At 54.5% G+C, this 20826-nt stretch overlaps 1 protein-coding gene across 1 annotated transcript in view; it reads left to right on the plus strand.

Moving 5' to 3' along the window:
• The first annotated feature begins 4781 nt into the window (after nucleotides 1-4781).
• Nucleotides 4782-20826, plus strand: part of SNRPB (small nuclear ribonucleoprotein polypeptides B and B1) — a 260152-nt gene continuing 244107 nt past the window's right edge. The window contains exon 1 of the mRNA XM_082226494.1: nucleotides 4782-4789. The gene's annotated coding sequence lies outside the window, so the exon portion shown is untranslated. The remainder of the gene's footprint in view (nucleotides 4790-20826) is intronic.

Here is a 20826-nt window from a genome sequence, read left to right on the forward strand (position 1 = left end):
GCTGGTATTTAAACAATAATTATCCTCTTGCAAGCCACTGGCCAGCCTGTGAAGGCTCCCTTCTTCTTCTCAGCTTGGAAGCAGAAAAACAGGCCCCCCCCCGCCCTCCAAGGGGCCTGCCCCAGATGCAAGCAGCCCCCTCTGGGGCTAGGCCCACACGGGGGTGTTTCATACAGATGCAGGTCACTGTTCTGTGTGGAAAGATCATTTCCATTATATACCACAAAGATTAAAACTGAGGCCCTTTCGTTGCTTTGACAAAAGTCTAATGTTCAGATCGAAGGAAGTCATGGTACCACTCTGTTCTGCTTTGGTCACCCTCTGCCCGCCCCCTGCCCCCCCATTCTGGGTACCACTGTTTAAGGAGGATACTGGCAATTTGGAAGGAGTGCAGAAGAGGGCGACCAAGATGATTAGAAGTCTGGAAACCAAGCCTTGTGCGGAACTATGGAGAGAGCTGGGTATGTTTAGCCTGGCTCAGAAGAGGCTGAGAGGAGATATGAGAGCCATCTTCCAGTATCTCAAGGGCCATCACTTGGAAGATGGAGCCAGCTTGTTTTCTGTTGCTCCAGAGGGGAAGACCAGAACCAACCCATTCAAATGGCAAGAAAGGAGATTCCGATGAAACACCAGGAAGAACTTGATGTGGGTCAGAGCTCCTAAGGAGCTCCTAAGAGTCATCCAGTCCAACCCCCTCTGGAAAAACAATCTCTCAAAGGACCTGTTGATGGCATTTTACCATTGTACTGTGGAGAGTGTATCAACTTACGGTCTGTGCGTGTGGTTTGGGAGCTGCACAGTCAGGAAAAAAACAAGGCTGTCCAGGGTGGTAAAGACTGTGGAAAGAATAATTGGGTGCCCTCTTCCCACCTTGGATCAAATCTACACTTCCAGGTGCCATAAGAAAGCGGCAGAGATAGCGCAGGATAGTGCGCACCCCGGAAATGATCTCTTTCAGCTTCTGCCTTCTGGAAGAAGGTCCAGGGTTACAGTTACAGATAGGTAGCCGTGTTGGTCTGCCATAGTCAAAATAAAAAAAAATTCCTTCCAGTAGCACCTTAAAGACCAACTAAGTTAGTTCTTGGTATGAGCTTTCGTGTGCATGCACACTTCGAAAAGCTCATACCAAGAACTAACTTAGTTGGTCTTTAAGGTGCTACTGGAAGGAATTTTTTTTTATTTTGGTCCAGGGTTAGAAAGACTAGGACTAGCCGCCTGAAAAAAAGTTTCTACCCAAATGCGATTTTGGTTTCAAACGCAGTGTAAGGTAATCTCTATGGGAGTATATTGTACTTAATTATGGGGTATCAGAGTTTTTAGGGGGCTAGCCAGGTTGGGATAGCTGGGAAAGCAGGCTTGTTGGTTTTTGAATGTCTGGTGTAGATTTTTTTCAATTTTGTTGTTCTGTATGGGACAATGGCAATAAAAATTATTGTATCATATCGTATTGTACTGTCAGAAAGTTCCTCCTGATGTTTAGGAATCTCCATATTCTGGGCCCTCCTTGACGTTGCTCCCTGCCTGCCCCAAAGGGACGGGGAGAAAACGGAAAGGGCAGCTACAGAATGGACAGTCTTGAGACAGACGGGGGGGGGCGGGCACCAGGGAGCAGATCTTGCAGGGAAGGGACAAGAGGGGAGCAGCCCCTGGCCAAGGAGACCCACCTCCTGCTCCAGCACCCAGCAGCCTCCTCTCACGGGGCCAAGCCCACCAGGTGCCCATGATGGAAAACCCGCAGGCAGGATCCGAGCGCAAAAGCAACTCTCCCCTCCTGCGGTTTCCAGCAGCTGGCATTCAGAAGCATCACTGCCTCCTGACTCTGGAGGGCAGAGCAGAGCCAGCATGCCTAGTAGCCATTGATGGCCCTCTCTCTGAATTTGGCTAGCCTTGGGAACTCCCTGCCACTTGCACGGCTCCGTAACACGATAAAACGGCACCTAGGTTGGAGATGAGGGCAGGCAAATGAGGGGTGGGGGGCCATCATGGGTCTCCCACACTGCCTGCCTGGGGGGTGGTCATTCCTTAGTGACCCTCCTTCCCTGCCTGCCTCCCACTCGAGGGACCTCACCAAAGCTAGACCCCCTCCAACCTTCAGGGTTCCAGGTGTGTTGACAGGGACAGCTGGGATCCCTGCATTGCTTGGGCTGGACTGGGAGACCCTACAGTTCTGTGAGTTGGACTGAGCCAGCTTCCCCAAAGAAAGCAAACGGGACGCAGGCAAGGCCAGCAGACCCACAAGGCAGGAATGGGTCTGTTTTGCAAACTGCTCCACACCCACCAACCCCTCAGCGCCGTCAGTGTTTTGACAATATGCGGGTGTCTGTTCTAAGCCACCTCAAAATAAGCCGTGCCCGTCTGTTTGGGGCAGTGCCAGGCCTGGGAATTGGGGGTCCTTGCTGGAGACGGCAGGCAGCAGAGGAGAGGGAGGCGGGGAATCGAGTGTGAGGGGCTCTGCAGCCCTGCATTTTTATTTCCTCCCCTCCAAGGCAGCCTCTGCGCTTCCTGGCATTGTCAATTCTGCTGCAGCTGCTCATCTCCCTGTTTGCTTAAGCCGAGCGCCCGCCCGTCTCGCTGAGGGTCCTCTTGGAAACTGGCATCTGCCAGGCTCCTTCCTGGAGGATCTGCAAACCTCCCGTGTTTGCAGTCCTCTCCCCCACCCACCAGAAACACTCAGGTCCATCTGCAGCTGGTGCCTGGGCCTCCCCCCTCGCCTCGGGGCCAGCGACGCTGGCATCACGTCCCTCGGAGGAAGGCCTGCCCTGGCAAGGGGCGAGGGGGAGTCCGTCCCTCCTGGCTGCCAGAGAAATGGGCCTGTCTCAGGGACTCTCTGGCCCCAGGCAGAACCCTATGGGGCTGGAGAGAGGACTGCACCACTTATGGGGCTCAGCAGAGTAAAGAAGAGCAAAATCATAGCACTGAATATTAGATTCAGCATTTGTCATCACAGAATCGTAGAATGAGAAGGGGTCCCAAGGGTCATCTAGTCCAACCCCTGCCCTGCAGGAATGACAGCTCAAGGAAGGAGAGTCCCCCCCCCTTCCCAGGGAGTCCATGAGATATCTGAAGATGGTTGTCTTATCTCTTCTCAGGGTCCTCTTCTCCAGGCTAAACACCCCCAGCTCCCTCAGCCATTGCAGCAGCTGCTGGGGCTGGAGAGACTGAGGCAGGAGAGACAGGTTGGGTTGCAGCTGGGGCAGAGGAAGGCGTCTGGCTGTGCTGCTGCAGATGAACCAGGGCGTTCCTCCTCTCTGTGCTCCTCCCAGCAGTCATTCCTCCTCTGGTCACTGCTGTGGATGCAAGACCTGACTGCCTGTCGTCCGCAAGGGATTCCCACACAGCAGGGCTGATGTTGCCAGTCTTCAAGTCACAGTGGGAGGCATCTTGGTAACCCAGAGTTGGTGGCCCAGGGGCCCGTAGGGCACCAGAATTAGCAAAAGCGATTTGGTGTTAGCCAGCATGAAGCGATGTCCCCTTGGGGCAAAAGGAAACGAGAGTTCTCGCTTCACAAACGCACTGAGAGGTCTGAACTGGCAGGGACTGACCAGAAACCGATTCTGGAGAAGAGCAAAATGAAAAACCAACCCATTTGCAGCAGCTGTGATTCCACGCTAGGGATCATTAGGAAAGGGCTTGGAAACAAAACTGCCCATATCGTGATGCTGCCATGCAGATCTATGGTGCCTCTGGGACGCGCTGGGCTCAGAGCTCTGGCTGCCTCACCTCAGAGAGCAGGGAAGGGTTCAGAAAAGGGCCACCCAAGGGATCCAGGAGATAGTGGGACCCCTGACTTTGGGGAAGCCTTGGGAGGTTTTCTTCCAAGGAAAGCTGTTCCACAGTGGGACGGAGAAGGGGCTGGACTCTCCACTGTCAGTCAAAATACCAGCATTGCAGGGGTTGGGCTAGATGACCATCGGGGTCCCTTCCCACTCTCCCACTGTGGTTCTCAGAGCCGCTCAGAAAAACAATACCCCCCAAGAGAAGCCAAGAGTCCCAGGAATGGGATGGCCTCTCCTCCTCCAGGGGCTGTTAAAGAGAAGCTGGACGGCCACCTGTCAGGGATTCTGGAGCTGTGCTACCTGCATGGCAGGGGGTTAGACTAGAGGACCTTTAGAGGGCCCTTTGACCCCAGAAGGTGGTGCTTTTTTAAAAAGAGAGGTTGGCTGGCCATCTGTCAGGGATGTCCTTAGCTGTGATTTCTGCATGCTAGGGATCATTAGGAAATGAAAATAAAACTGCCGATAGAATGGCGTTGTGCAGATCTATGGCGCGGCCGCATCTGGAATACCGAGTGCCGTTCTGGCTGCCTCACCTCAGAGAGCTGGGAAGGCTCAGCAAAGGGCCGCGGACAGGATCCGGGGGGGGGGGGAGTTCCCCTGGGAGGGAAGCTTGCAGGGCTTGGAGCCTTTTAATTCAGAACAAAAGATGAATTTGCAGCGGGGTGGGGCAGGATAGAGGTTGATAAAGGATTGCCTGCCCTGGTATCTAGGGCAGCTCAGTCCCGCTGGAGGGCAGCACCCGGGGAGAGCAGGGGCCACTCCTTGACCAGCCAAGGCCCTGCCTGTCCAGCTGGGGGGGTCAGTGCTTGGGGCCAGGCCAGGGCTCTGTCGGCCGCCGGCTCCGTCACGTCAGGCGAGCGGCATCTCATTAGGCAGGCCTGGCCCCGGAGTGAGGCAGGAGAGCGCCCAGACCTAATTGAATGTAACTAATTATTCACTCGGCAAATGTTCTGTTTAAATGGGATTGTGAGGGACAGAATTACTCATTCCGAGAAAGGGGGAAGGCAGGCAGAAAACAAATAGAGGGGGGATTGCGGCACGGAGACTCCTCTGCTCCCCGGAATACCAATTACCGGATAAAGTGATTGGATAAATCTTTGCGGAGGGAGAGGACCGGACCAGTCACTTACTTCTGTCCGGCTGTTATTAGGAAGCGATGAAAAATTATGGCTCATCCCCAGCTTTGCTCCCACTACCGCTGCTTCTCCACCTTTTCCTCACCTCCCCAGCCGACTCTGGCAGATGCTGCCAAAGGGGGCTCAGCATGGGGGGGGGGGCTGAGAAGCAGGTGGGGATGGGACCTGGGGTGGGGCAGAAGGAGCAGCTCCTGGCAGGAGTCTCACCCTCTCTGCCTTGGGGGGGTCTCTACCTTCCCAGCCCTCATAGAGAGAGGTGGAGCTTAGACCAAGACAGACCACCAGTCCATCGCGCTCAATATTGCTTGCACTGACTGGCAACAAAGGCTTTGTGGGGGTTTGAGGCCGTGGTCTCTCTCCCCTAAGTCCACCTCTGATCAAGTTGCCTGTCAATACCTGATAAGGGCCCTTCCTGAGGCGTAAAGGTAAAGGGGCCCCTGACCATTAGGTCCACTCGTGGCCGACTCTGGGGTTGTGGCGCTCATCTCGCTTTATTGGCGTACAGCTTCTGGGTCATGTGGCCAGCAGGACTAAGCCGCTTCTGGCGAACCAGAGCAGCGCGCCAAGCGCCGTTTACCTTCCCGCCAGAGCAGTACCTATTTATCTACTTGCACTGACATGCTTCCGAACTGCTAGGTGGGCAGGAGCAGGGACAGAGCAACGGGAGCTCACCCCGTCATGGGGATTCGAACCACCAACCTTCTGATCGGCAAGTCCTAGGCTCTGTGGTTTAACCCACAGCGCCACCCACAACAGAATCCATTCTCAAGGACCAGATCAGCTTGGCCATTCAACAGATACTTGGCAACCTCTCAGGGGTTTCCTGCCGCCTCTGTGCGACTTGAGACTCTGAGCTTCATGCACCAATGAATGTTTACCTTGTGCGCATAAGATTTTATTTGTGGCACCTTAGAGCTGGACCATCAAGAAGGCTGATCGCCGAAGAATGGATGCTTTTGAGTTCTGGTGCTGGAGGAGACTCTTGAGAGTCCCATGGACTGCAAGAAGATCAAACCTCTCCATTCTGAAGGAAATCAGCCCTGAGTGCTCACTGGAAGGACAGATCGTGAAACTGAGGCTCCAGTACTTTGGTCACCTCATGAGAAGAGAGGACTCCCTGGAAAAGACCCTGATGTTGGGAAAGATGGAGGGCACAAGGAGAAGGGGACGACAGAGGACGAGATGGTGGGACAATGTTCTCAAAGCTACCAGCATGAGGGAGGCAGTGGAAGACAGGAGGGCCTGGCGTGCTCTGGTCCAGGGGGTCACGAAGAGACGGACACCACTAAACGATTAAACAACAACAGAAGCCTCATGAGGGGGTCTCCCCTGGTCCCTCCCTTCCCCACCTTCTGGCCTCCTGCCACGGAGCCATCCTTTCTCGCTAGGATGTGCAAAGAGAATTTTTTTTTCAGGGGCGGGGGCGGTTAAGCACAGTCTCCAAAGAGATGGGAGCCCCCCACCCCACTTCCCTGCCCGATAATCCCCCCATGGAGAGCTGTTCACATCGCCTTCCCTCCCATTAACCGCACAAAGCAATTACTCACAATGCAACTCTGAATGTAATTACGGTAAACAAGAAAAGAAGCAGAGCTGCCTGGAGGGGAAAAGGGGGGGCGGGGGGGCAGAGCAATTATCCAGCACAATGAAAATCAGCCTCTTGGCCTCTTCCTGGGTCCTCCAGGACAGGGATGCTTGGGGGGGGGGGAACTCTGCCCCCCCCCGCACCTGTTCCGGAATACCTTTTATGGCTGTTGTTTTTAAAAAAGTAGGTCTTTTGCCACTTGAAACTTTGTATTCCCCTTCCCAAGTCTGGCAACACCCCCCCCCCCCAATAATCCCAGGCCCTTTCTGCAGCCAAAGTCAGCCCAGACCCTCCATCCAGAAACACAAACACACCTCCATTCATGATGGCTCCAGATCCCAGGAGGAAGAGGAAACAGAAGCCACTAAAAGATAGATAGACAGTCAAAGATAGATAGATAGATAGATAGATAGATAGATAGATAGATAGATAGACAGACAGACAGACAGACAGACAGACAGACAGACAGATAGATATAGACAGAATGGAAAAGCATGACCAACAGGAACTGGAACTGGAATTAACCGGGATGTGAATTAATGATTATACAATAACCACAGATCATTGTCTCAATATATGAGCACAGCAAAAAGACTCTAGGGAATAAAGGTCAAGGATTTATTGTTTCTCAGTATTGTTGGAGGAGAGGAAGACTATTGTTGACTTATATCCATAATAGCAATTGGAGAACCTCTTTTAGACTTTTTGTGTGGAAGGAGAAATAAATGAATTTCAGGTGCCTAGACTAGAAGACTGGGAAAACATGAACACCAGCCTGGAGTGAACATTTCAAATACTTTGAATAACTCTTCTATATACAACTGACAGATGGAGAATCAGAAGGCCTTTTTATTTATTTATTTTTATTCATCTGCCTTCCTTTCTTTTTTTATTCCCTTCCTATTTTTCTGTTACTTTTTCTTCTTATTTGCTTTGCTTTTGATTCTGTTTCGCTTTGTTTATTGTTGTCCTCTACTCTGGGTTAAGGAGGGGTTTGCCGGCAGGTGGGGCGATGGAGGGCTGGAGAAGGAGCCAGTGCGGGAGGCAGGGAAGGGAGAATCTAAGAAGGATGTGGACAAGCTGGAAGCTGTGCAGAGGAGGGCAACCAAGATGATCAGGGGTCTGGAAACCAAGCCTGATGAGGAACGGTTGAAGGATCTGGATATGTTTAGCCTAGAGGAGACTGAGAGGAGATATGAGAGCCATCTTCAAATATCTTAAGGGCTGTCACATGGAAGATGGAGTATGCTTGTTTTCTCCTGCTCTGGAGGGCAGGACTCGAACCCATGGCTTCAAGTTACAAGAAAGGAGATTCCAGCTAAACATCAGGAAGAACTTTCTGACAGTAAGACCTGTTTGGCCGTGGAACGGTCTCCCTCGGGAGGTGGTGGCCTCTCCTTCCTTGGAGGCTTTTAAGCAGAGCTTGGGTGGCCATCTGTCATGGATGCTTTAGCTCAGATTCCTGCATTGCAGGGGGTTGGACTAGATGACCTTTGGGTTCCTTCCAACTATGATTCTAACAGTGTGGAAACCAAGCTTTGTGAGGAACTGTTGAAGGAGTTGGGGATAATTAAACCCCTCCCCCATGCAAGGAGGTGAGGGAGGGAGCCCAGAACAAAAGTGTGTGACCATTTTAGAACCCTCAGATAGTGCCTGCTCCTGTTGCAGAAAAACCACACCAAAAAAAGCCACATGTACATCACAAATCAGATTATGCTCAGAGTTCATGTTTCTCCTGTGTATTTACAAGTCTGTCAATCAAGAGGCCTGACAATACCTGATAATGGCTCTTCCTGGCCTGTCTGAGGCATCTTTTTGAAATGGTGAATACCTTGACTCCAGAATCCATTGTCAAAGACCTGTCTTCACTCATAGAGAATAAACCTTTTTGACAGATGCTTGCCAGACCAGAGTTGCAGAGGGGTGCTCCGTCCAGGTCTCCCTGCTGCGGCATGACTTGAGGGGGTCTGGAGGTTGAGGGGGGGGCGCCACACGGCTGCTGCATTGTTCTCTGTACTACTTCAGGCATGTGCTTTATGCACTAATGTGCAATTACCTTGCGCACTTAATGAATGTGGAATTTTTTTAATGGCGCCTCAGAATTCTTATAACGCTTGAAACCTCTCCTTTGTTGGAGGTTTTAAAGCAGCGGTCAGATGGATTATTTAACTGCAATTCCTGCGCTTCTGAGGGGCTGGACTAGATGGCCCTTGGGGGTCCCTTGCAATGTTGCCATTCTCCATTGGCTCCCCATGGGCTCTGCTGGCACCCTTGGAGCAGGATGTTTCAGGAGAGGAGCGGCCCACCATTCCCGCGAGGGGAAAGCCCCGCGGCGGGTCGGGCAGGGTGCCGGGGGCCAGGGAAGCGGCGCCCAGGTTGGAAGCGGCAGCGGTGAGCCTGGCTGCCTGGCTGCCAAGCGGGGGGGAGGAGGGGCTTTCTCTGCAGGCGCCTGGACGCTGCAGCCTCGCCTTCGCCACTTTGCGCCGGGACAAAAGCTCCATTGTTGGCCGGGGCTGCCGCGAGTCCCCGTCTGCTGCTCACGGCGGAGGCGATAGCATCGCCGGCATCATAAGTTATAGCATGTGCAGGCGCCGCGGCTCATTCTTTGCTTATTGGCTTTCTTCTGTTTATCTGTAAATAATTGCCGGGACACAAAAGACTTTTAGGGCCGCTGAAGAGTTACTAACTGAATTGCCACCTTATCTGCCTGGAGGAAGGCGGAGGTGGGGGAGAAATATTTACTGCTGGGGATATTTGTCATCAGCAAATTACAGCCGCCTCTAATCCGGGCCTCGAGGAGGGAGCGAAGCAGCCAGGCAGGCAAGGGGGATCAAGATGGCAAAGCTGCTCGGACGCCGGGATTCCCAGCTGCACACAAGCCTCGCCTGCGCACAGACGCGCGCGCACCAGACTCACGGAAATGTATTATTATTAGTAGTAGTATTATTCCATACTGCCCTTCATCCAAGGATCACAGGGTGGTTTACAATATAGAAACGCAAAAATACACATAGAATCATAGAATCAGAGTCGGAAGAGACCCCAAGGGCCATCGAGTCCAACCCCCTGCCAAGCAGGAAACACCATCAGAGTGTTTCACTCCTGACATATGGTTGTCAAGCCTCTGCTTGAAGACCTCCAAAGAAGGAGACTCCACCACACTCCTTGGCAGCAAAACAGCATAGTCACAAGCAAAAAAACAACACCCCCCCCCTTAAAAGGCCATAGATTGTTTCCTTAGCCAAAGACCTGGTTGTAGAGCACGGGTGTCAAACACAAGGCCCGCGGGCCAAATCCGGCCCGCCAGACCACGTCATGTGGCCCGTGTAGCCGCCACCAGCCTTCACCTTTTATTCTCGCTTCTTTTTTTTTGACACAGGAAAGCCGCCTCTTCAGCGCATGCACGGCAGCCTACAAGCCAGAGAACGTCTGCCCTCTAGCAGCGCCAGCCGTTCTACACAGGAAACCTCCACTTTACATGCATTCAGGAAACCTCCCCTTGTTTTTATATTGAGCATATATTGAGTCCTATAGATACAACCGGCCCTTTGAGGGTGACCTAACTGCTGGTGCGGCCCCTGATAAATTTGAGTTTGACACCCCTGTGTAGAGGAACGTTTTCGCCTGGCACCTAAAGAGATGCAAGGAAGGCGGCAGGTGAGCCTCCCTGGGCAGAGCATCACCATCATCTGACCGCGGGGTGCAGGGGGTTCGCTGGGGGAGAGGTAGTGCTGGAGGTATTGCACACCTAGGAGATTTAAGGCTTCAAAGTCAAAAGTGATTGTGGAGCTGAAAGGCACCCCAAAGGTCATCTTGCCTATCCCTCTGAGAAGCAAGAACCGCAGCTAAAGAATTGTAAGGCTGGAAGGGACCCCCAGCGGTCATCTAGTCCAACCCTGGCAGTGCAGGATCCTGGCTTCCCAATGATTCCTCCTGACACCTGTCCTGGGTGCTGCTCACCTCCAGGCCCACTGAAGGAGATCCTTTCAGAGGACCACAGGCGGGGAAGACAGTGGTGTGGCTGGGAAAGACGTGGTTCTGGCCAGGGGCAGAGGGGCAGCAACTTGGTGGGGGTAGTGGCTCTGCTGGTGGGGAGAAAGTCCTGGGTTCAGGGGGGGCAGCAAATCCTGGGTGCCTTTTTGTTGCTGCTCCCAGAAGACTGTTCCTGGAGGGCGACGAGAGCCAGCGTTGCATCGTGGTTAGAATGTCGCTATCGGCTCCCCAGAGACATCACCTTGCCAACAAAGCTCTGGTTTTCCCAGTAGTGCTGTATGGAAGTGAGAGCTGGACCATAAAGAAGGCTGATCACCGAAGAATTGATGCTTTTGAATTCTGGTGCTGGAGGAGACTCTGGAGAGTCCCATGGACTGTAAGAAGATCCAACCTATCCATCCTTAAGGAAATCAGCCCTGAGTGCTCCCTGGAAGGACAGATCCTGAAGCTGAGGCTCCAAGACTTTGGCCACCTCCTGAGAAGAAAAGACTCCCTGGAAATGACCCTGATGTTGGGAAAGATGGAGGGCACAAGGAGAAGGAGGTGACAGAGGACGAGATGGTGGGACAGTGTTCTTGAAGATACCAGCATAAGGGAGGCAGTGGAAGACAGGAGGGCCTGGCATGCTCTGGTCCAGGGGGTCATGAAAAGGTGGACACAACTAAACGACTCAACAACAACAACACCGGCTCCCCGGGAGAGACAGTCTTCAAATCCCCTCTCAGCCACGAAGCTCCCTGGGTGGCCTTGGGAGCCCAGCCTCCCTGGCAGGGCTGTTGTGAGGATAACATGAGGAGCCCCACGCCGTCCCCCTTGAGCTGCTTGGAGGAAAAGCGGGGTGCAACTGGCTGGGCGGAGGTGGAACAAAGGACGGAGCCTATTGTGCTGGCGGCCACTGGAGGGCACCCATGCGCCAGGGAGGAGGCCCTGGCCTGGCACCTGCTCTGGCTGCAGCCCCTGGTCAAAGAGAAGCAGCCCTGAGAGGGAGGGGGCTGAGCAGGGTCCCTGCCTCATCCAGGGGAGGGCCTGGAGGCGCAAGGCTTCTCAGGGCCTCCTTCCCAAAGGCAGGGGTTGCCAGACACCCCAGGAGGAGAGAGGGGTCTTGTGCCCAGGTCCTGTTCTCACAAAGCCCTCCTCTCTGGCCAGGCCAGGCTCCCGGCTCCCTCTGCCCAGTCCCTCGTTGCCTCTTTTGCAGGAGCTCCATTAAATGCTCATCCTTTCCAATTCCAGCCGTAATTTCCCAGGTGGTGCTGTATCAAATGCTTTGCCGGAATCCAAATAGGCGAGAGAGATCCCTCGTCCGGGAGTGAGATTTCCTCCATGGCTAAAGGGCCTGGCTTTAGAGCTGCCATCATGCAGACGGTCAGTGACAGACCCCCCCCCCAACCCCCCCACCCGATGGCGGCTGGTGCTTTGCTCTTCTGGCCAGGCTCCCCATCTCCCTAATTATACCTCCCTATCATGTTTTCCACAGGATCCCATTGACTGTAAATTGTGAAAGGAGCAGGGCTGCGCTTGCCTTGGCTGCGATGGCAGGACACGAGGCAGCCTCTTTTGCAGACATCCGAAGGAAGGAAGGAAGGAAGGAAGGAAGGAAGGAAGGAAGGAAGGAAGGAAGGAAGGGCCTTTCCAGAGGGAGCCCAGGGCCATTGCTCAGGGACAGGTGAGTTGTCACGAAAGAGCAGAGGTGGAGGATTCAGGAAGCAGCCCTGCTTCCCTCCCGCCTACCTGCGGCGGGGGGGGGGGGTCTACGGTCCTGGCACCCTCAGGACCACCCTGGCTGCTTGCAGCACCAGCAGGATTGCTGCTAAGCCCCCTGCTGAGGAGCTTCCTGTGAGTCTCCATCTCAGGCTGCTGAGGGGGCTCCAATAAACTCCATGGAGAGGCCCCGTTTTCTTGTGGTCTCTGCAAAATGTTGGCCTTCGTGGGCAATTCTCGCTGCTTGCCTTCATCTTTCCTTTTTTGCTTTTAAAAAAAAATCTGGGCCAGACCCAGCTCCCCTCCCCTACTCCAGGCCTGTGATTCTGTGGGGCTTCTTTGCTGGCCTGCCCCCCCTTGCTCGCTTAAGACTCCCCCCCCCATCTTTTGCTATTAGCCCGATTAAGACGGTTCTTCATCCAGTTATGCCTGGAACCTTTTCTGCAAGTGCAGAAGGCGGCTAATCTGGGTGCCTGGTAGATTTAAAAGCAATTTCCTTCCTCTCCTGCATTTGGACTCTTCAAATGCCTCCATCTAAATCTGCTTGGGGGGTGGGGGGGCAACTTCCCAAGCCTCCCAAAATGTCGCTCAACGAATAAATAAATGAGACTGGCTGCCGACTAGCAGTTTCCACGGGGTTCCGTCTGTCGTGCCAATCAAATCAAGCAGAAACATTTTCTGGTGACATAATCCCAGGCTGCTGCTCCTGACCATCTTCCCAGGCGTCTGTGAATCCGCATCGGAATCGTTTTGGGAATCAGACTGATGTGCTCCAGTCCCAGCAAAGCATCACGATAGCGAACCAGATGTGCCACGGAGAGACAACTTGGGGTGTTTTCCTTCCGCAGGCCCTCGATGGCCCCCAGGCAAAATGGCTATGCCCTGTCTCTACAGAAGGAGGCAGAAACGCAACTGGGTACCAACTCCTGGAAACCACAGGAGGGCAGAGGGCGCTTGCTTGGATCCTGCTTACAGGTAGCCCTTTGGGCGATGTGAGGAAAGGAGGCTGGGCTATCAGGGCCATTGGGCTGATCCAGGAAGCTCTCCTTAGGTTTATGCAGAAGAATCATAGGATTGCAGAGTTCAAAGGGATCCCAAAGGTTGTCTAATCCAATGCAGGAATCTTAGCTAAGCATCCATGACAGATGGCCATCCAGCCTCCAAGGAAGGAGAGTCCACATCCTCTTGAGGTTGTCCATTCTGCTGTTGAAAGGCCTTCACCACCTGAAAGTTCTTCCTGATGTCCTGAATCTCCTTCCTTGACACTTAAATCCATCAGTTCAGGTCTTACCCTGCAAAGCAGGAGAAAGCAAGCTTGCTCCGTCTTCCCTGTGACAGCCCTCCAGATGACATACCCTCCAACATTTCTCGGATGAAAACAGAGACATCCTAAGGAAAAGTGGGACGTTCCTAAGGAAAAGTGGGATCAAACCAGAAACCAAGACGGCTTCTGTAACTCCAGGACTGTCCGTGGAAAACACTTGGAGGGTCTGTGATGGCTCTCCTATCATCTCTCAACTCCCTCTTTTCCAGGCTAAACATACCTGAATCCTTCAACCATTCCTCACAGGGTTTGGTTTCCTGGTCCTTGATCACCTTGGCTGCCCTCCTCTGAACACCTTCCAGCTTGCAATGGCTGAAGTATCCCCCACCCAGGCCATGGGCCTTTCCCCCAGCAAATGTCTGCTCTGGTACTCTTTGGGGTGACCGCGGGAGCCCCCCGGGCTCCCCGGGAGAAGTGGAGCAGCCTGATGGGCCCTTGTGATCCTGTCACAATCCGGCTGCCCCCTCCCTCCCTCAGCCCATCTGCTCCCGGCGCTGTGAATATCTGCTCTTCCATTTCCCACTCTGTCCTGCACATGCGGCAGCCGTCTCCCTCCCTGCGTCCCCCCCACCCCTTTTGCCCCCTTTCTTCTCTCCCTTGCACAAATTATTCTGGCATCTTCCTCCTCCTCCTCCTCCTCCTTGGCCAGCCCCTTGCCAGCCTGGCTGACGCGCGATGGGCAGGCGGTGTGCGTTTGCACTAATCAGCACTTCTGCCATATCGACACGCGGATGAAATTATGGGAACGGGAGGGGTCAGGGGTCAGCAGTGCCGGCAGGGCCTGCACTTGTCAGTAAATAGCATATGCTAATGAGGAGAGCTGCAGGGGAGGAGGGGCTGGGCAACGGAGCTGTCAATCACAGGCTGGGTGGCAGCTGGGAGAGGGAAGAGAACTGAGCTCCTTTCCTTGGGGGGGGTGAGCATGGGATGGAGGGGGGGAGCTGGTGCAAATTCTCCCTTCATGCTCCCATCCCATCAACTTGTCCCTAAACACCTCATGCCCTAAGCACTGGCGCTCTGCACCTAGAGACCGAGGAAGTTTGCATTTCTCTTTGATCCCATTCAGGAGAGGACATCTCCTCCCTATCTGCTCTTCCCTTATTTCGCTCTATCTCTTTTAGGTAAAGGTAAAGGGACCCCTGACCATTAGGTCCAGTCGCGGATGACTCTGGGGATGCGGCGCTCATCTCGCTTTATTGGCCGAGGGAGCCAGCATACAGCTTCCGGATCATGTGGCCAGCAGGACTAAGCCGCTTCTGGAGAACCAGAGCAGCACAAGGAAACGCCATTTACCTTCCCGCCGGAGTGGTACCTATTGATCTACTTGCACTTTGATGTGCTTCCGAACTGCTAGGTTGGCAGCAGCAGGGACTGAGCAATGGGAGCTCACTCCGTCACGGGGATTCAAACCGCCAACCTTCTGATCGGCAAGTCCTAGGCTCTGTGGTTTAGACCATAGCGTCACCCGTGTCCCTCCTGTCTCTTTTATGCCTCCCCTTTTCTCCCAAAGGAGCCCAGGATGGCAAACAAGAAGTGATGGAGCGACTAGAACACCCTCAAAACATCGCAAAAACAATTCCACCAGCGATGAGGTCTGGGAAAGATTCCAGCTTCAAAAGTTGGTTGGAAGAGCAAGGTCTTCAGCGGACCCCCAAAAAGACAAAAGAGAAGGTGCCTGCCTAATATTCAAGGGGAGGGGAGTTCCAAAGGGCAGGAGGGGCAACACCACGAAAGACCCGTTTGTTAGGTTGGGAAGAACAGGCCTCCTGGAAGGTGGTGTCTGCAAGACTCTTCTGTGACAGAATTGTTTGGGGTTTTGGGAAGTTTTACCCCTTTGTCATGACTGGCAGAATCAGAATTGTAGTTGGAAGGGACCCCGATTGTCATCCACCCCAACCCCCGGCAGTGCAGGAATCTCAACTAAAGCATCTCTCCCCTATGAAATCCCTGTGCTGTTAGTGAAATAATCATCTTTTTCCCTCAATGAGGACAAGAAACTTAGCTTGGAAAGGAAAATACCAGGCTTCCATTCCGTGCAACCCCAGCCAGCAAAGAGAGCAGCCAGAAATCCTTTCAGGAGACTGGAAGTGAGGCCCATTGCCCTTGGAGCAATTGTTCAACTGTGGAACTCCCTCCTGCAGGAGATGGGGTGGCCAGCACCCGAGACAGAAGGGACAGATTCATGGAGGAGGGGGCTATCGACGGCTCCTAGCCAGTCGGAGGCAGCCAGGATTCTGAATACCAGATGCTGGAAAACCCTAGGGGAGGAGGGGGCTCTGGGGCTGGAATCCTGCTTGCTGGTTTCCCAGGGGGGCATCTGGCCGGATCCAGGTTCTTCTGCAATTGTGATGGAGCCTCCATGTCCCGAGGCAGCCTGAGAAGATTCCCAGGTTCTAAGGGGTATTTGGCCACTGCGGGGGGAATCCCTGGCCTCATCCTGCAGGCCCTTCTTGCATCCATCTGGGACTGGCACAGAGAACCCCCCCCCCTCCTGCTCCTGGGCCCCTCATGACCCCCCCCCAGCTCAGGCTCCCACTCTGGATTCTGTGTGCGCTGCAGGAAAAATGCCTCCTTCCTTGCACGTGTGCCTGGCACCGAGAAGGAGAAGCAGCGCCAGTTTCCATCACCTGCGTGGCTCGAAAGGGCACTGCCTGTCAGTCAGGTGCCAAACAGCCCCTGGTGGCCAGAGGCTTGCGAGTGGAGAGGCAGCAGAGAGCTCAGAGCACCGTTTGTGCCAGTATCACATCCTCCACAAGACGGGGAAGGTCTCTTCCCCCCCCCCCGTGAGGAAATCCCCTGTGCCCCCTCTCCACCGGGCAGACTGCGGGCGCTGTGTTTGCCCTCTGCGTTGTGTGGTTGGGGCTTGTGTGTGCTGGGTCCTTCAGCAGCTGGCTGAGCCGGCCTTGCTCTTCCGGGGGTAAACGCAGAGGCGTGCCTGGTCTCCTTCTCCTCCGAGTTCAGAGGGTCTTGCTGGAGCCGCCATGCCCTCCCTGCCCGCCTTTGAAGAAGCCGGCGAGGTCCAGCGAGGTCAGGCCCCTCCCAGGCGAATGCAAGGGATCAAAAAAGCCCCGGAAAAGGACGCAGCCTCAGTCACTTTCCCCATGCGGAGGCAGAGAAACCGAGACTTCCTGAAGGGCAGCAAAGTAGGTCAAATCCAGACATCGACAGGTAGACTGTGGGCAAGGAGACTTGCCACTCCTCACCCCCCCCCATGCCAACCTTCCAGCGAGGAGCTGCCAATCCCTGCTGCTCTCTCTGCCCTCCCCCCTCTGAAGGCCTAGTGGGGCAGGAGGGTCAGAGAATTGTAGAATTGGAAGGGGTCCCTAAGGGGCATCTAGTCCAACCCCCTGCAGTGCAGGAATCCCCACTCAAAACAAAGTTCAGGAAGGCCCCATTTGGTGCTCCGGGGTCAGGATGATGCTGGACAGAGGCAAAGAGCACTGGGCAGGATGGGGGGCTGAGAGGAACCCAGTTTATGCACAGGGAGGGAGGGAGAGAGGTGGCCTCAGGACTGAGGGGCATTTGTGGGGTAGGACCTGACTTTTCTGGAGGCTTTTGTTGGAAAGGCCTAGAGCATGGGTAGGCAAACTAAGGCCTGGGGGCTGGATCTGGCCCAATCACCTTCTAAATCCGGCCCGCAGACGGTCCAGGAATCAGTGTTTTTTTACATGAGTAGAATGTGTGCTTTTATTAAAAATGCACCTCTGGGTTATTTGTGGGGCACAGGAATTCGTTAATTATTTTTTCTCCTCCAAAATATAGTCCGGCCCCCCACAAGGCCTGAGGGACAGTGGACTGGCCCCCTGCTGAATAGGTTTGCTGACCCCTGGCTTAGAGGGAGGTGAGCTTGCTAGTGCCCCATGTCTCTGCCTGGGGCTGACCCCTTTCTCCACTTCAGACACACTATTCAAAGGAAGCAGCCAGGCACAAGAAAAAGGGGGCAGAATCATGGCCAAAGGCAGCACCCCAAATATCCGGCTGCTCATTTCCATCTCCCTCAAACCTTCAGTGGTTTCCCTTGGTCCTCAGTCTCCTGGGAAGGGTTCCCTTCTTGCCCTCTGGACCCTGGTAGTGCCCCCCCCCCCCCCGCTGAGCCTGGGGTAAAATGCAGCTGCCACTCTGGGGGGGGGGGGCTCCTGTTGCTGAGAGGGGAGGGGAAGAAGAGGGATTGCCAGGGAGAGCAAGGCGGAGGAGGGAGGAAATTCTCCTGCTCAGCGTCAGGGCGGCAAGAGCCTTGCAGTCACGGAGGGGGGAGTCTGGCCAGGAGATTTACGGCCCGTCTCTCATTGTTTAAAGACTCTCGCCCAGGCCTGGTGCTGCGAACTTCACACGGGGAACGTGGCGGCGGCAGCGGCGGCAGCGTAGATGCGGCAAATTTATGACGCCGGCTCTGAATCCCCAGTCCCATCGTGGGCCAATCCGTCTTCCTGGCGCTGAGGATGGAATTAAATTATTGCAAAATGAATCTGTAAAAATGATGGAAAGAGTGTCGGGCGGTGGCAAGGGAGGGGGCCCTGACAGATGGACTGGTGGCCTAATCAAGTCCTGGGCCGCCCACCCGAGTGCCCCCCATGCCAGCCTCAGGTAGGGCCACGTGCGCCAGGGAGGGAGCAACTTCCTGGGGAGGAAGGGGGTGCAGATCCGTACTGGAGGGACGCCTCCCCACACAAACAGAGCTGCTGGCCCAGAGGGTCAGGTGATGGGCAGGCTCCACTCATCGGATCAAGAGGGCTGGGAGAGAAAGGTGGTCAGAGGCCGTGTGCCCCCTCCCCACCCCAAACAAGCTCCCTGCCCCAGTGATCACCAGGCATTGCCCCCTGATATCTGTCCTGGGAGCTATGATGCAAGAAGGGAGGACAGAGTGCCTCTGAATATATGCAGAGTGCCGGCATGGCTTTACATAACAGAAGACGAGCCCTGCTGGATGGGACCAATGGGCCAACTAGCCCAGAATCCTGCTCTCAGCCAGGGGCCCCTTATGGGGTAATTAACTACAACCCCCCAATCCTGCGCCAAAGTTATGAAGTTGTTTTGCAGCGCCCCCAAACCAAGTAACTGATACTTCAAACACAGGGTCCGTAGATAACAACCAAACCAGCAGGCAGGATTCGAACACAGGAGCCCCCGTCCCCTCCTGGGGCTGGGTGGTGGGTGCTCTCTGGCCCCTCTGTGCTCCTTGCAGAGCTGTGGGAGGCCTGGACCTGCCCCCAGGGAGACCCTCACTCTGGCTGGATCACAGCTGCGTCCCCAGAACGGAAGCCGGGCGTCTCCTCTGTGCCGCCTTGGCCAGAGGCCTTGCCTGGTGGCCAGCCGGGCGCCCAGGGGACCTTCATGGTGGGAGGCCAAGCTCAGTATTGATCGGGGCTGTTAAGCTGATTACTGCTGGGCGGTCCCTGCTAAGTACTGAGAGATCCTGTCAATAGAGATGCTAATCACAGGAGCCCCAGGCAGGCGGAGGGAAGGGGCCAGCCTTGCCCAACTGGCGCCCTCCACCAGTCCCCTGCAGCAGGGAGGGATGGGGAGGCTGCTTCAGACCCAGGAGGAGCTGAGGGGAGGGAGAGGCCCAGCCCAAATTTGCTCCAGCTCAGAGCAGCTGGGAACCCAGAGTGCCAAAGCTGGGAGAGGTCAGGCTGTTTGTGACCTCTTGACAACCTGCCGCTGCATTCTCCTGCTTCTCTTCCCTCTGTGGCGGGCAGAGATTCAACAGGCGCAGCTTTCCCTCCCATGAACCTTGGGAGTATTGCTCTGAGGTACATTTAAAATGTTTGTTAACAAGCCTTTGTCAGAAGATTCCAGGCAGGGCACAAAAGCAGGAATGAAAACTAATTCCATCCACATCTTCCAAATATAATCCAAACCAACAATTTGAATACAATTTTTTGGGAGATGGGGGCAAGTGACTCCTTTTTGTGGAGTGAGGGGTTGGGGTCTCTCTTATAAACCTCTAGGGCTGGGTTTACAAGAGGTGCCCAGAGCATGTGGCTCCATGCGCCATTTCATGCGCAGTGTGTCCATGTCTCTAGAGAGGTGAAGACCTCTTGTTCCAGGAGAAAGAACTGTGGGGTGGAGTGGGACTTGGAGTGTGTTTGTCATATGCGCTTTATTTAAAACGGTTTGAGCAGAGCGCAGAGTCCTAGAAGTGTGGAGTTGGAAGGGACCCCCAGCAGGAAACTCAGGTGAGGAATCTCCTACTGAGAGCCATCCCCTGACTGACCTCTGGTGAAAAACCTGCAGTGGGAGCTGAGTCTTCAAATCCACAGCTGCCAAACTCCCTCTCCCAGCCTCTTTCATTGAAACCGCAGCTCTGTGGGCGAACTGACCATTAGGTGAACCCACCCCCAGCCATTAAGAAAAATATTCAAACTCTTTTGTCAAAAGCTAGGCTCTAATCCGGAAACATTTCCCTGCAAAACCCTCCGGGGAAGGAGACCCACTCATGCTAATCAGACAAACACAAACCCAACACTGGATTTGCCTTTTCCATAGGTGGATAATGTGGAGTTTGGGGAGGCAGAGGGGCTTCCTCAGGAACTGAAGAAGAAGAAAAGTTTGGATTTGATATCCCGCCTTTCACTCCCCTTCAGGAGTCTCAAAGCGGCTCACATTCTCCTTTCCCTTCCTCCCCCACAACAGACACGCTGTGAGGTGAGTGGGGCTGAGAGACTTCAAAGAAGTGTGACTGGCCCAAGGTCACCCAGCACTCTGCCCTTGGGGACCCTTGGCAGAGCAGCAGGATCAGGGCTGGCTGGCTTGCTCTGGCTGAACACTCAGATTCTGCAATGTGTCTGCCTGGGGTGTGGAGGGTGTTTGGGGAAAGGTGGTACATCTGGTGGGAGACACAGCCTGCTCCTTCCAGGGTCATTTGTCTGCCTTTGGTCCCCACCTGCACTCAGCTCTCACCTGTGGCTCCTAGAAGGTGTCAGCAGACGACAGCAGCCGCACCCCAGGAATGGCTGCCATTGGCCGGCTAAACCAGGTGAGGGGAGCCCATGGGTCTCAAACTATCCGGGAGTCAAGAGCTTCCCATGCAGGAGAAGACAGGCTCTGCTGGATGGAACAGGTGAGACCAAGAATGGGTCCAATGGTCAAGAGGGCGGTTTCTAGAAAGGGAAGTGAGGGGCAGATGGGGCTCAATGACCTGAGAAGGCTGCCCATCTGGGAGAAGGAAAACTCTGATCCCAAGGCTTGGATTGTATTGGCTGAGGTGACACGTCCACCTCTGCAGTCCTGCGATTCCACGTTGAGTGGTTGGAAGGAGGGGAGGGCAGGGGGCCATGGTGCATTTGTGGAGTCAGCACTCTTGGGCAAGCTGTG

The sequence above is a fragment of the Podarcis vaucheri genome (genome assembly GCF_965113315.1).
Source record: "Podarcis vaucheri genome assembly, chromosome: 6".
NCBI lineage: Eukaryota > Metazoa > Chordata > Lepidosauria > Squamata > Lacertidae > Podarcis > Podarcis vaucheri.